The sequence below is a fragment of the Hyla sarda genome, unplaced genomic scaffold (genome assembly GCF_029499605.1).
Source record: "Hyla sarda isolate aHylSar1 unplaced genomic scaffold, aHylSar1.hap1 scaffold_2898, whole genome shotgun sequence".
In the NCBI taxonomy this organism is placed as follows: Eukaryota; Metazoa; Chordata; class Amphibia; order Anura; family Hylidae; genus Hyla; species Hyla sarda.
In genome coordinates, this window is record NW_026609606.1 from 1 (window position 1) to 13,740 (window position 13,740).

Here is a 13,740-nt window from a genome sequence, read left to right on the forward strand (position 1 = left end):
ATACTACACTTGATCTTAGCCAAAAGGCCGAGAAGCGATAACCGTGAAAGGGGCGGGCCCAACAAGGTCCCCTTCATGGGCACTATCACTGCTTGCTGTCAGGGAGGCTGCCAGACAATTTTCCATGCACACTCTGGGCTGGGGGGCAGTCAACCACCAGTACACACAGCAGAACCTAAACCCATACCATTATTGCTAAGCAGCAAGACAGGGGCCCATTGCACTCCCACGGGGCCTTTTTAAATGCAATCCATAACCCGGATTTGCCAGGAACCCTTCTTACTCCTCCTACTTGCATGTGACACTGGGCTTAGGATCTGCATAGGAAACACACACACAAGCACACACCTACCTTTGTTGCCTGCAGATGCCTCCTTGGCTGTCCCCAAACGGTATCAAACCAACACCCACGGGAAGCTGTAAGCATAGAGGACATGCCTGCACCCCATTGGACTTACCTGTGTGGGTTAAATCCGGGTTATTTGACAACCTATGGCGGTGATGGTTCTGCTCAGGCAGAGCAGTGCTGATGCTCCTCATAAAGCTGTCGCTGCTGTGAAGGTTCTAGGTGACATCACAAATCCCTATGGTTACATACACAACAAAGCTGGGTTGTTGTTGTTTACACTCTGCAAGGCCTGTGGAAGTGAGTGACATCATAGCACTGTAGTTCTGAGGGTTCTAGATGGATGCAACAATCTCCTGTTGCTTCTATGAAGGCCATAATAGACGACATCACCAAACAGCTCCATAGTCACATACACAGCAAAGGAGAGATGTTGTTTACACCTAGTGATGTCAGTGGTATTGAGTGACATCACAGCACAGTGCTAAGGCTCCTGGGCCTGGACACAGCAGCGGCTGCAATATCTCAACGGAGAATACGTTTATATATATGTGTGTGTGTGCGCGTATATATATATATATATATATATATATATAGTATATATATATATATTTCTCCGCCGAAATCACTTTTAAACCCATTTCCACCTTTTTTTCCCTTCTCTTCCTCTTACTTTTTTTTCACGTTTTTTTACGTTTTTCTCCTTTTCGCCTCTTTTCTGGGCGTATTATTCTTCTTTTTCTTCTTTTTTTTTCGTCTAATGCATACCCCATCAGTGCAGCAATGCTTATTCAATACCGCCAGCAGATGGAGACACTGGGGGATAATTTTCTAAGGATTTATACTGATTTTTCCTGTCTGAATTTGTCGCACAGAAAGTTGCAGGCCAAATATGTGTGACATTTCTGCGACTTTAGCTTCTAGAGCATTTTTACAACATTATACATAGGTGCTGAATACATAAAAAGCGACTGTTCAGCGACAGACAAGTCGCATCGGCTGAAAGTAGGCCAGAATGTCAGTCCATGTTGGAGCAGGTTTAGATACAGTCTAAAGTATAGATCTCAAAGTCTGTGCACAGAATTTAGCAAGGGCCTCGCACCTTCTGATGCATCAGGTAGGTGCACAATAGCATAGCCTAACCCTCTGTACTTTGGTCTATATTGATGCGGGACATAGACAGCCAGCTGATGACCAATCCATTAGTGCAATGGATGGCTGGAAGCATTTGTCTTTGCCTTTGCAATACCACAGAAGCAATGCATGGTCAATGTACAGCAATGACACACCTGTGTGAACAGCCAGGAGACCCCCCCCCCCCATGTTATGTTACATAGTTACATAGTTAGTACGGTCGAAAAAAGACATATGTCCATCACGTTCAACCAGGGAATTAAGGGGTAGGGGTGTGGCGCGATATTGGGGAAGGGATGAGATTTTATATTTCTTCATAAGCATTAATCTTATTTTGTCAATTAGGAACATTCAGCACCCACCCGCTATCAAGGCAGCTGCCTATCATGTCATGCCCTACCTGCACAGGTGTGCTGGCTACTCAAATGATCCAATTAAGGAGGCCATTTAGTCAGCAGCAGCAGAAGTCCTGTGCCTGGACGCTCCAACAGGGGCCAGACACAAGCAGAAGCAGAAGCAGCAGAAGCAGCAGCAGCACCACCTTTTGTTTTTTGGCTGCAGCAGCAGCAAGGCCCACAGGGCTGGCTAGCTGGCTAGCCAGCAAGCAGGTAGCAATGAAAGTAGGAATCTTTCTTTTTAACCCTGTAAGGGGGTGGTGCACTGTACCCGAAGATACTGCCATATCGGGTCAATGCATAGGGCGACGGAAGCAAGCTTCGAAATCGGCCCCCGTTCTCAAAAATCCATTTAATATATGGTCCCCAGATAGGGGACGTATCAGATATTAAACTGATAAGAACAGATACTACACTTGATCTTAGCCAAAAGGCCGAGAAGCGATAACCGTGAAAGGGGCGGGCCCAACAAGGTCCCCTTCATGGGCACTATCACTGCTTGCTGTCAGGGAGGCTGCCAGACAATTTTCCATGCACACTCTGGGCTGGGGGGCAGTCAACCACCAGTACACACAGCAGAACCTAAACCCATACCATTATTGCTAAGCAGCAAGACAGGGGCCCATTGCACTCCCACGGGGCCTTTTTAAATGCAATCCATAACCCGGATTTGCCAGGAACCCTTCTTACTCCTCCTACTTGCATGTGACACTGGGCTTAGGATCTGCATAGGAAACACACACACAAGCACACACCTACCTTTGTTGCCTGCAGATGCCTCCTTGGCTGTCCCCAAACGGTATCAAACCAACACCCACGGGAAGCTGTAAGCATAGAGGACATGCCTGCACCCCATTGGACTTACCTGTGTGGGTTAAATCCGGGTTATTTGACAACCTATGGCGGTGATGGTTCTGCTCAGGCAGAGCAGTGCTGATGCTCCTCATAAAGCTGTCGCTGCTGTGAAGGTTCTAGGTGACATCACAAATCCCTATGGTTACATACACAACAAAGCTGGGTTGTTGTTGTTTACACTCTGCAAGGCCTGTGGAAGTGAGTGACATCATAGCACTGTAGTTCTGAGGGTTCTAGATGGATGCAACAATCTCCTGTTGCTTCTATGAAGGCCATAATAGACGACATCACCAAACAGCTCCATAGTCACATACACAGCAAAGGAGAGATGTTGTTTACACCTAGTGATGTCAGTGGTATTGAGTGACATCACAGCACAGTGCTAAGGCTCCTGGGCCTGGACACAGCAGCGGCTGCAATATCTCAACGGAGAATACGTTTATATATATGTGTGTGTGTGCGCGTATATATATATATATATATATATATATATATATATATATATATATATTTCTCCGCCGAAATCACTTTTAAACCCATTTCCACCTTTTTTTCCCTTCTCTTCCTCTTACTTTTTTTTCACGTTTTTTTTACGTTTTTCTCCTTTTCGCCTCTTTTCTGGGCGTATTATTCTTCTTTTTCTTCTTTTTTTTCGTCTAATGCATACCCCATCAGTGCAGCAATGCTTATTCAATACCGCCAGCAGATGGAGACACTGGGGGATAATTTTCTAAGGATTTATACTGATTTTTCCTGTCTGAATTTGTCGCACAGAAAGTTGCAGGCCAAATATGTGTGACATTTCTGCGACTTTAGCTTCTAGAGCATTTTTACAACATTATACATAGGTGCTGAATACATAAAAAGCGACTGTTCAGCGACAGACAAGTCGCATCGGCTGAAAGTAGGCCAGAATGTCAGTCCATGTTGGAGCAGGTTTAGATACAGTCTAAAGTATAGATCTCAAAGTCTGTGCACAGAATTTAGCAAGGGCCTCGCACCTTCTGATGCATCAGGTAGGTGCACAATAGCATAGCCTAACCCTCTGTACTTTGGTCTATATTGATGCGGGACATAGACAGCCAGCTGATGACCAATCCATTAGTGCAATGGATGGCTGGAAGCATTTGTCTTTGCCTTTGCAATACCACAGAAGCAATGCATGGTCAATGTACAGCAATGACACACCTGTGTGAACAGCCAGGAGACCCCCCCCCCCCCATGTTATGTTACATAGTTACATAGTTAGTACGGTCGAAAAAAGACATATGTCCATCACGTTCAACCAGGGAATTAAGGGGTAGGGGTGTGGCGCGATATTGGGGAAGGGATGAGATTTTATATTTCTTCATAAGCATTAATCTTATTTTGTCAATTAGGAACATTCAGCACCCACCCGCTATCAAGGCAGCTGCCTATCATGTCATGCCCTACCTGCACAGGTGTGCTGGCTACTCAAATGATCCAATTAAGGAGGCCATTTAGTCAGCAGCAGCAGAAGTCCTGTGCCTGGACGCTCCAACAGGGGCCAGACACAAGCAGAAGCAGAAGCAGCAGAAGCAGCAGCAGCACCACCTTTTGTTTTTTGGCTGCAGCAGCAGCAAGGCCCACAGGGCTGGCTAGCTGGCTAGCCAGCAAGCAGGTAGCAATGAAAGTAGGAATCTTTCTTTTTAACCCTGTAAGGGGGTGGTGCACTGTACCCGAAGATACTGCCATATCGGGTCAATGCATAGGGCGACGGAAGCAAGCTTCGAAATCGGCCCCCGTTCTCAAAAATCCATTTAATATATGGTCCCCAGATAGGGGACGTATCAGATATTAAACTGATAAGAACAGATACTACACTTGATCTTAGCCAAAAGGCCGAGAAGCGATAACCGTGAAAGGGGCGGGCCCAACAAGGTCCCCTTCATGGGCACTATCACTGCTTGCTGTCAGGGAGGCTGCCAGACAATTTTCCATGCACACTCTGGGCTGGGGGGCAGTCAACCACCAGTACACACAGCAGAACCTAAACCCATACCATTATTGCTAAGCAGCAAGACAGGGGCCCATTGCACTCCCACGGGGCCTTTTTAAATGCAATCCATAACCCGGATTTGCCAGGAACCCTTCTTACTCCTCCTACTTGCATGTGACACTGGGCTTAGGATCTGCATAGGAAACACACACACAAGCACACACCTACCTTTGTTGCCTGCAGATGCCTCCTTGGCTGTCCCCAAACGGTATCAAACCAACACCCACGGGAAGCTGTAAGCATAGAGGACATGCCTGCACCCCATTGGACTTACCTGTGTGGGTTAAATCCGGGTTATTTGACAACCTATGGCGGTGATGGTTCTGCTCAGGCAGAGCAGTGCTGATGCTCCTCATAAAGCTGTCGCTGCTGTGAAGGTTCTAGGTGACATCACAAATCCCTATGGTTACATACACAACAAAGCTGGGTTGTTGTTGTTTACACTCTGCAAGGCCTGTGGAAGTGAGTGACATCATAGCACTGTAGTTCTGAGGGTTCTAGATGGATGCAACAATCTCCTGTTGCTTCTATGAAGGCCATAATAGACGACATCACCAAACAGCTCCATAGTCACATACACAGCAAAGGAGAGATGTTGTTTACACCTAGTGATGTCAGTGGTATTGAGTGACATCACAGCACAGTGCTAAGGCTCCTGGGCCTGGACACAGCAGCGGCTGCAATATCTCAACGGAGAATACGTTTATATATATGTGTGTGTGTGCGCGTATATATATATATATATATATATATATATATATATATATATATATTCTCCGCCGAAATCACTTTTAAACCCATTTCCACCTTTTTTTCCCTTCTCTTCCTCTTACTTTTTTTTCACGTTTTTTTACGTTTTTCTCCTTTTCGCCTCTTTTCTGGGCGTATTATTCTTCTTTTTCTTCTTTTTTTTCGTCTAATGCATACCCCATCAGTGCAGCAATGCTTATTCAATACCGCCAGCAGATGGAGACACTGGGGGATAATTTTCTAAGGATTTATACTGATTTTTCCTGTCTGAATTTGTCGCACAGAAAGTTGCAGGCCAAATATGTGTGACATTTCTGCGACTTTAGCTTCTAGAGCATTTTTACAACATTATACATAGGTGCTGAATACATAAAAAGCGACTGTTCAGCGACAGACAAGTCGCATCGGCTGAAAGTAGGCCAGAATGTCAGTCCATGTTGGAGCAGGTTTAGATACAGTCTAAAGTATAGATCTCAAAGTCTGTGCACAGAATTTAGCAAGGGCCTCGCACCTTCTGATGCATCAGGTAGGTGCACAATAGCATAGCCTAACCCTCTGTACTTTGGTCTATATTGATGCGGGACATAGACAGCCAGCTGATGACCAATCCATTAGTGCAATGGATGGCTGGAAGCATTTGTCTTTGCCTTTGCAATACCACAGAAGCAATGCATGGTCAATGTACAGCAATGACACACCTGTGTGAACAGCCAGGAGACCCCCCCCCCCCCATGTTATGTTACATAGTTACATAGTTAGTACGGTCGAAAAAAGACATATGTCCATCACGTTCAACCAGGGAATTAAGGGGTAGGGGTGTGGCGCGATATTGGGGAAGGGATGAGATTTTATATTTCTTCATAAGCATTAATCTTATTTTGTCAATTAGGAACATTCAGCACCCACCCGCTATCAAGGCAGCTGCCTATCATGTCATGCCCTACCTGCACAGGTGTGCTGGCTACTCAAATGATCCAATTAAGGAGGCCATTTAGTCAGCAGCAGCAGAAGTCCTGTGCCTGGACGCTCCAACAGGGGCCAGACACAAGCAGAAGCAGAAGCAGCAGAAGCAGCAGCAGCACCACCTTTTGTTTTTTGGCTGCAGCAGCAGCAAGGCCCACAGGGCTGGCTAGCTGGCTAGCCAGCAAGCAGGTAGCAATGAAAGTAGGAATCTTTCTTTTTAACCCTGTAAGGGGGTGGTGCACTGTACCCGAAGATACTGCCATATCGGGTCAATGCATAGGGCGACGGAAGCAAGCTTCGAAATCGGCCCCCGTTCTCAAAAATCCATTTAATATATGGTCCCCAGATAGGGGACGTATCAGATATTAAACTGATAAGAACAGATACTACACTTGATCTTAGCCAAAAGGCCGAGAAGCGATAACCGTGAAAGGGGCGGGCCCAACAAGGTCCCCTTCATGGGCACTATCACTGCTTGCTGTCAGGGAGGCTGCCAGACAATTTTCCATGCACACTCTGGGCTGGGGGGCAGTCAACCACCAGTACACACAGCAGAACCTAAACCCATACCATTATTGCTAAGCAGCAAGACAGGGGCCCATTGCACTCCCACGGGGCCTTTTTAAATGCAATCCATAACCCGGATTTGCCAGGAACCCTTCTTACTCCTCCTACTTGCATGTGACACTGGGCTTAGGATCTGCATAGGAAACACACACACAAGCACACACCTACCTTTGTTGCCTGCAGATGCCTCCTTGGCTGTCCCCAAACGGTATCAAACCAACACCCACGGGAAGCTGTAAGCATAGAGGACATGCCTGCACCCCATTGGACTTACCTGTGTGGGTTAAATCCGGGTTATTTGACAACCTATGGCGGTGATGGTTCTGCTCAGGCAGAGCAGTGCTGATGCTCCTCATAAAGCTGTCGCTGCTGTGAAGGTTCTAGGTGACATCACAAATCCCTATGGTTACATACACAACAAAGCTGGGTTGTTGTTGTTTACACTCTGCAAGGCCTGTGGAAGTGAGTGACATCATAGCACTGTAGTTCTGAGGGTTCTAGATGGATGCAACAATCTCCTGTTGCTTCTATGAAGGCCATAATAGACGACATCACCAAACAGCTCCATAGTCACATACACAGCAAAGGAGAGATGTTGTTTACACCTAGTGATGTCAGTGGTATTGAGTGACATCACAGCACAGTGCTAAGGCTCCTGGGCCTGGACACAGCAGCGGCTGCAATATCTCAACGGAGAATACGTTTATATATATGTGTGTGTGTGCGCGTATATATATATATATATATATATATATATATATATATATATATATATATATATATATTTCTCCGCCGAAATCACTTTTAAACCCATTTCCACCTTTTTTTCCCTTCTCTTCCTCTTACTTTTTTTTCACGTTTTTTTACGTTTTTCTCCTTTTCGCCTCTTTTCTGGGCGTATTATTCTTCTTTTTCTTCTTTTTTTTCGTCTAATGCATACCCCATCAGTGCAGCAATGCTTATTCAATACCGCCAGCAGATGGAGACACTGGGGGATAATTTTCTAAGGATTTATACTGATTTTTCCTGTCTGAATTTGTCGCACAGAAAGTTGCAGGCCAAATATGTGTGACATTTCTGCGACTTTAGCTTCTAGAGCATTTTTACAACATTATACATAGGTGCTGAATACATAAAAAGCGACTGTTCAGCGACAGACAAGTCGCATCGGCTGAAAGTAGGCCAGAATGTCAGTCCATGTTGGAGCAGGTTTAGATACAGTCTAAAGTATAGATCTCAAAGTCTGTGCACAGAATTTAGCAAGGGCCTCGCACCTTCTGATGCATCAGGTAGGTGCACAATAGCATAGCCTAACCCTCTGTACTTTGGTCTATATTGATGCGGGACATAGACAGCCAGCTGATGACCAATCCATTAGTGCAATGGATGGCTGGAAGCATTTGTCTTTGCCTTTGCAATACCACAGAAGCAATGCATGGTCAATGTACAGCAATGACACACCTGTGTGAACAGCCAGGAGACCCCCCCCCCCCATGTTATGTTACATAGTTACATAGTTAGTACGGTCGAAAAAAGACATATGTCCATCACGTTCAACCAGGGAATTAAGGGGTAGGGGTGTGGCGCGATATTGGGGAAGGGATGAGATTTTATATTTCTTCATAAGCATTAATCTTATTTTGTCAATTAGGAACATTCAGCACCCACCCGCTATCAAGGCAGCTGCCTATCATGTCATGCCCTACCTGCACAGGTGTGCTGGCTACTCAAATGATCCAATTAAGGAGGCCATTTAGTCAGCAGCAGCAGAAGTCCTGTGCCTGGACGCTCCAACAGGGGCCAGACACAAGCAGAAGCAGAAGCAGCAGAAGCAGCAGCAGCACCACCTTTTGTTTTTTGGCTGCAGCAGCAGCAAGGCCCACAGGGCTGGCTAGCTGGCTAGCCAGCAAGCAGGTAGCAATGAAAGTAGGAATCTTTCTTTTTAACCCTGTAAGGGGGTGGTGCACTGTACCCGAAGATACTGCCATATCGGGTCAATGCATAGGGCGACGGAAGCAAGCTTCGAAATCGGCCCCCGTTCTCAAAAATCCATTTAATATATGGTCCCCAGATAGGGGACGTATCAGATATTAAACTGATAAGAACAGATACTACACTTGATCTTAGCCAAAAGGCCGAGAAGCGATAACCGTGAAAGGGGCGGGCCCAACAAGGTCCCCTTCATGGGCACTATCACTGCTTGCTGTCAGGGAGGCTGCCAGACAATTTTCCATGCACACTCTGGGCTGGGGGGCAGTCAACCACCAGTACACACAGCAGAACCTAAACCCATACCATTATTGCTAAGCAGCAAGACAGGGGCCCATTGCACTCCCACGGGGCCTTTTTAAATGCAATCCATAACCCGGATTTGCCAGGAACCCTTCTTACTCCTCCTACTTGCATGTGACACTGGGCTTAGGATCTGCATAGGAAACACACACACAAGCACACACCTACCTTTGTTGCCTGCAGATGCCTCCTTGGCTGTCCCCAAACGGTATCAAACCAACACCCACGGGAAGCTGTAAGCATAGAGGACATGCCTGCACCCCATTGGACTTACCTGTGTGGGTTAAATCCGGGTTATTTGACAACCTATGGCGGTGATGGTTCTGCTCAGGCAGAGCAGTGCTGATGCTCCTCATAAAGCTGTCGCTGCTGTGAAGGTTCTAGGTGACATCACAAATCCCTATGGTTACATACACAACAAAGCTGGGTTGTTGTTGTTTACACTCTGCAAGGCCTGTGGAAGTGAGTGACATCATAGCACTGTAGTTCTGAGGGTTCTAGATGGATGCAACAATCTCCTGTTGCTTCTATGAAGGCCATAATAGACGACATCACCAAACAGCTCCATAGTCACATACACAGCAAAGGAGAGATGTTGTTTACACCTAGTGATGTCAGTGGTATTGAGTGACATCACAGCACAGTGCTAAGGCTCCTGGGCCTGGACACAGCAGCGGCTGCAATATCTCAACGGAGAATACGTTTATATATATGTGTGTGTGTGCGCGTATATATATATATATATATATATATATATATATATATATATATTTCTCCGCCGAAATCACTTTTAAACCCATTTCCACCTTTTTTTCCCTTCTCTTCCTCTTACTTTTTTTTCACGTTTTTTTACGTTTTTCTCCTTTTCGCCTCTTTTCTGGGCGTATTATTCTTCTTTTTCTTCTTTTTTTTCGTCTAATGCATACCCCATCAGTGCAGCAATGCTTATTCAATACCGCCAGCAGATGGAGACACTGGGGGATAATTTTCTAAGGATTTATACTGATTTTTCCTGTCTGAATTTGTCGCACAGAAAGTTGCAGGCCAAATATGTGTGACATTTCTGCGACTTTAGCTTCTAGAGCATTTTTACAACATTATACATAGGTGCTGAATACATAAAAAGCGACTGTTCAGCGACAGACAAGTCGCATCGGCTGAAAGTAGGCCAGAATGTCAGTCCATGTTGGAGCAGGTTTAGATACAGTCTAAAGTATAGATCTCAAAGTCTGTGCACAGAATTTAGCAAGGGCCTCGCACCTTCTGATGCATCAGGTAGGTGCACAATAGCATAGCCTAACCCTCTGTACTTTGGTCTATATTGATGCGGGACATAGACAGCCAGCTGATGACCAATCCATTAGTGCAATGGATGGCTGGAAGCATTTGTCTTTGCCTTTGCAATACCACAGAAGCAATGCATGGTCAATGTACAGCAATGACACACCTGTGTGAACAGCCAGGAGACCCCCCCCCCCCCATGTTATGTTACATAGTTACATAGTTAGTACGGTCGAAAAAAGACATATGTCCATCACGTTCAACCAGGGAATTAAGGGGTAGGGGTGTGGCGCGATATTGGGGAAGGGATGAGATTTTATATTTCTTCATAAGCATTAATCTTATTTTGTCAATTAGGAACATTCAGCACCCACCCGCTATCAAGGCAGCTGCCTATCATGTCATGCCCTACCTGCACAGGTGTGCTGGCTACTCAAATGATCCAATTAAGGAGGCCATTTAGTCAGCAGCAGCAGAAGTCCTGTGCCTGGACGCTCCAACAGGGGCCAGACACAAGCAGAAGCAGAAGCAGCAGAAGCAGCAGCAGCACCACCTTTTGTTTTTTGGCTGCAGCAGCAGCAAGGCCCACAGGGCTGGCTAGCTGGCTAGCCAGCAAGCAGGTAGCAATGAAAGTAGGAATCTTTCTTTTTAACCCTGTAAGGGGGTGGTGCACTGTACCCGAAGATACTGCCATATCGGGTCAATGCATAGGGCGACGGAAGCAAGCTTCGAAATCGGCCCCCGTTCTCAAAAATCCATTTAATATATGGTCCCCAGATAGGGGACGTATCAGATATTAAACTGATAAGAACAGATACTACACTTGATCTTAGCCAAAAGGCCGAGAAGCGATAACCGTGAAAGGGGCGGGCCCAACAAGGTCCCCTTCATGGGCACTATCACTGCTTGCTGTCAGGGAGGCTGCCAGACAATTTTCCATGCACACTCTGGGCTGGGGGGCAGTCAACCACCAGTACACACAGCAGAACCTAAACCCATACCATTATTGCTAAGCAGCAAGACAGGGGCCCATTGCACTCCCACGGGGCCTTTTTAAATGCAATCCATAACCCGGATTTGCCAGGAACCCTTCTTACTCCTCCTACTTGCATGTGACACTGGGCTTAGGATCTGCATAGGAAACACACACACAAGCACACACCTACCTTTGTTGCCTGCAGATGCCTCCTTGGCTGTCCCCAAACGGTATCAAACCAACACCCACGGGAAGCTGTAAGCATAGAGGACATGCCTGCACCCCATTGGACTTACCTGTGTGGGTTAAATCCGGGTTATTTGACAACCTATGGCGGTGATGGTTCTGCTCAGGCAGAGCAGTGCTGATGCTCCTCATAAAGCTGTCGCTGCTGTGAAGGTTCTAGGTGACATCACAAATCCCTATGGTTACATACACAACAAAGCTGGGTTGTTGTTGTTTACACTCTGCAAGGCCTGTGGAAGTGAGTGACATCATAGCACTGTAGTTCTGAGGGTTCTAGATGGATGCAACAATCTCCTGTTGCTTCTATGAAGGCCATAATAGACGACATCACCAAACAGCTCCATAGTCACATACACAGCAAAGGAGAGATGTTGTTTACACCTAGTGATGTCAGTGGTATTGAGTGACATCACAGCACAGTGCTAAGGCTCCTGGGCCTGGACACAGCAGCGGCTGCAATATCTCAACGGAGAATACGTTTATATATATGTGTGTGTGTGCGCGTATATATATATATATATATATATATATATATATATATATATATTTCTCCGCCGAAATCACTTTTAAACCCATTTCCACCTTTTTTTCCCTTCTCTTCCTCTTACTTTTTTTTCACGTTTTTTTACGTTTTTCTCCTTTTCGCCTCTTTTCTGGGCGTATTATTCTTCTTTTTCTTCTTTTTTTTCGTCTAATGCATACCCCATCAGTGCAGCAATGCTTATTCAATACCGCCAGCAGATGGAGACACTGGGGGATAATTTTCTAAGGATTTATACTGATTTTTCCTGTCTGAATTTGTCGCACAGAAAGTTGCAGGCCAAATATGTGTGACATTTCTGCGACTTTAGCTTCTAGAGCATTTTTACAACATTATACATAGGTGCTGAATACATAAAAAGCGACTGTTCAGCGACAGACAAGTCGCATCGGCTGAAAGTAGGCCAGAATGTCAGTCCATGTTGGAGCAGGTTTAGATACAGTCTAAAGTATAGATCTCAAAGTCTGTGCACAGAATTTAGCAAGGGCCTCGCACCTTCTGATGCATCAGGTAGGTGCACAATAGCATAGCCTAACCCTCTGTACTTTGGTCTATATTGATGCGGGACATAGACAGCCAGCTGATGACCAATCCATTAGTGCAATGGATGGCTGGAAGCATTTGTCTTTGCCTTTGCAATACCACAGAAGCAATGCATGGTCAATGTACAGCAATGACACACCTGTGTGAACAGCCAGGAGACCCCCCCCCCCCCATGTTATGTTACATAGTTACATAGTTAGTACGGTCGAAAAAAGACATATGTCCATCACGTTCAACCAGGGAATTAAGGGGTAGGGGTGTGGCGCGATATTGGGGAAGGGATGAGATTTTATATTTCTTCATAAGCATTAATCTTATTTTGTCAATTAGGAACATTCAGCACCCACCCGCTATCAAGGCAGCTGCCTATCATGTCATGCCCTACCTGCACAGGTGTGCTGGCTACTCAAATGATCCAATTAAGGAGGCCATTTAGTCAGCAGCAGCAGAAGTCCTGTGCCTGGACGCTCCAACAGGGGCCAGACACAAGCAGAAGCAGAAGCAGCAGAAGCAGCAGCAGCACCACCTTTTGTTTTTTGGCTGCAGCAGCAGCAAGGCCCACAGGGCTGGCTAGCTGGCTAGCCAGCAAGCAGGTAGCAATGAAAGTAGGAATCTTTCTTTTTAACCCTGTAAGGGGGTGGTGCACTGTACCCGAAGATACTGCCATATCGGGTCAATGCATAGGGCGACGGAAGCAAGCTTCGAAATCGGCCCCCGTTCTCAAAAATCCATTTAATATATGGTCCCCAGATAGGGGACGTATCAGATATTAAACTGATAAGAACAGATACTACACTTGATCTTAGCCAAAAGGCCGAGAAGCGATAACCG

General features: G+C 46.0%; 6 non-coding genes and 1 pseudogene across 6 annotated transcripts; all 7 read right to left on the minus strand.

Moving 5' to 3' along the window:
• Positions 1-39, minus strand: LOC130327009 (U2 spliceosomal RNA; annotated as a pseudogene; the record flags this gene model as incomplete).
• Positions 40-2,130: 2,091 nt separating this feature from the next.
• Positions 2,131-2,321, minus strand: LOC130327003 (U2 spliceosomal RNA). Its single transcript, XR_008871517.1, has one exon. It is a non-coding gene; the product is annotated as a U2 spliceosomal RNA (small nuclear RNA).
• A 2,093-nt stretch (positions 2,322-4,414) lies between these two features.
• On the minus strand, positions 4,415-4,605 carry LOC130327011 (U2 spliceosomal RNA). The gene has a single exon (XR_008871521.1). It is a non-coding gene; the product is annotated as a U2 spliceosomal RNA (small nuclear RNA).
• A 2,089-nt stretch (positions 4,606-6,694) lies between these two features.
• LOC130327012 (U2 spliceosomal RNA) lies at positions 6,695-6,885 on the minus strand. Its single transcript, XR_008871522.1, has one exon. It is a non-coding gene; the product is annotated as a U2 spliceosomal RNA (small nuclear RNA).
• Positions 6,886-8,986: 2,101 nt separating this feature from the next.
• Positions 8,987-9,177, minus strand: LOC130327013 (U2 spliceosomal RNA). The gene has a single exon (XR_008871523.1). It is a non-coding gene; the product is annotated as a U2 spliceosomal RNA (small nuclear RNA).
• Positions 9,178-11,265: 2,088 nt separating this feature from the next.
• LOC130327014 (U2 spliceosomal RNA) lies at positions 11,266-11,456 on the minus strand. Its single transcript, XR_008871524.1, has one exon. It is a non-coding gene; the product is annotated as a U2 spliceosomal RNA (small nuclear RNA).
• Positions 11,457-13,544: 2,088 nt separating this feature from the next.
• On the minus strand, positions 13,545-13,735 carry LOC130327004 (U2 spliceosomal RNA). Its single transcript, XR_008871518.1, has one exon. It is a non-coding gene; the product is annotated as a U2 spliceosomal RNA (small nuclear RNA).
• Positions 13,736-13,740: the final 5 nt, after the last annotated feature.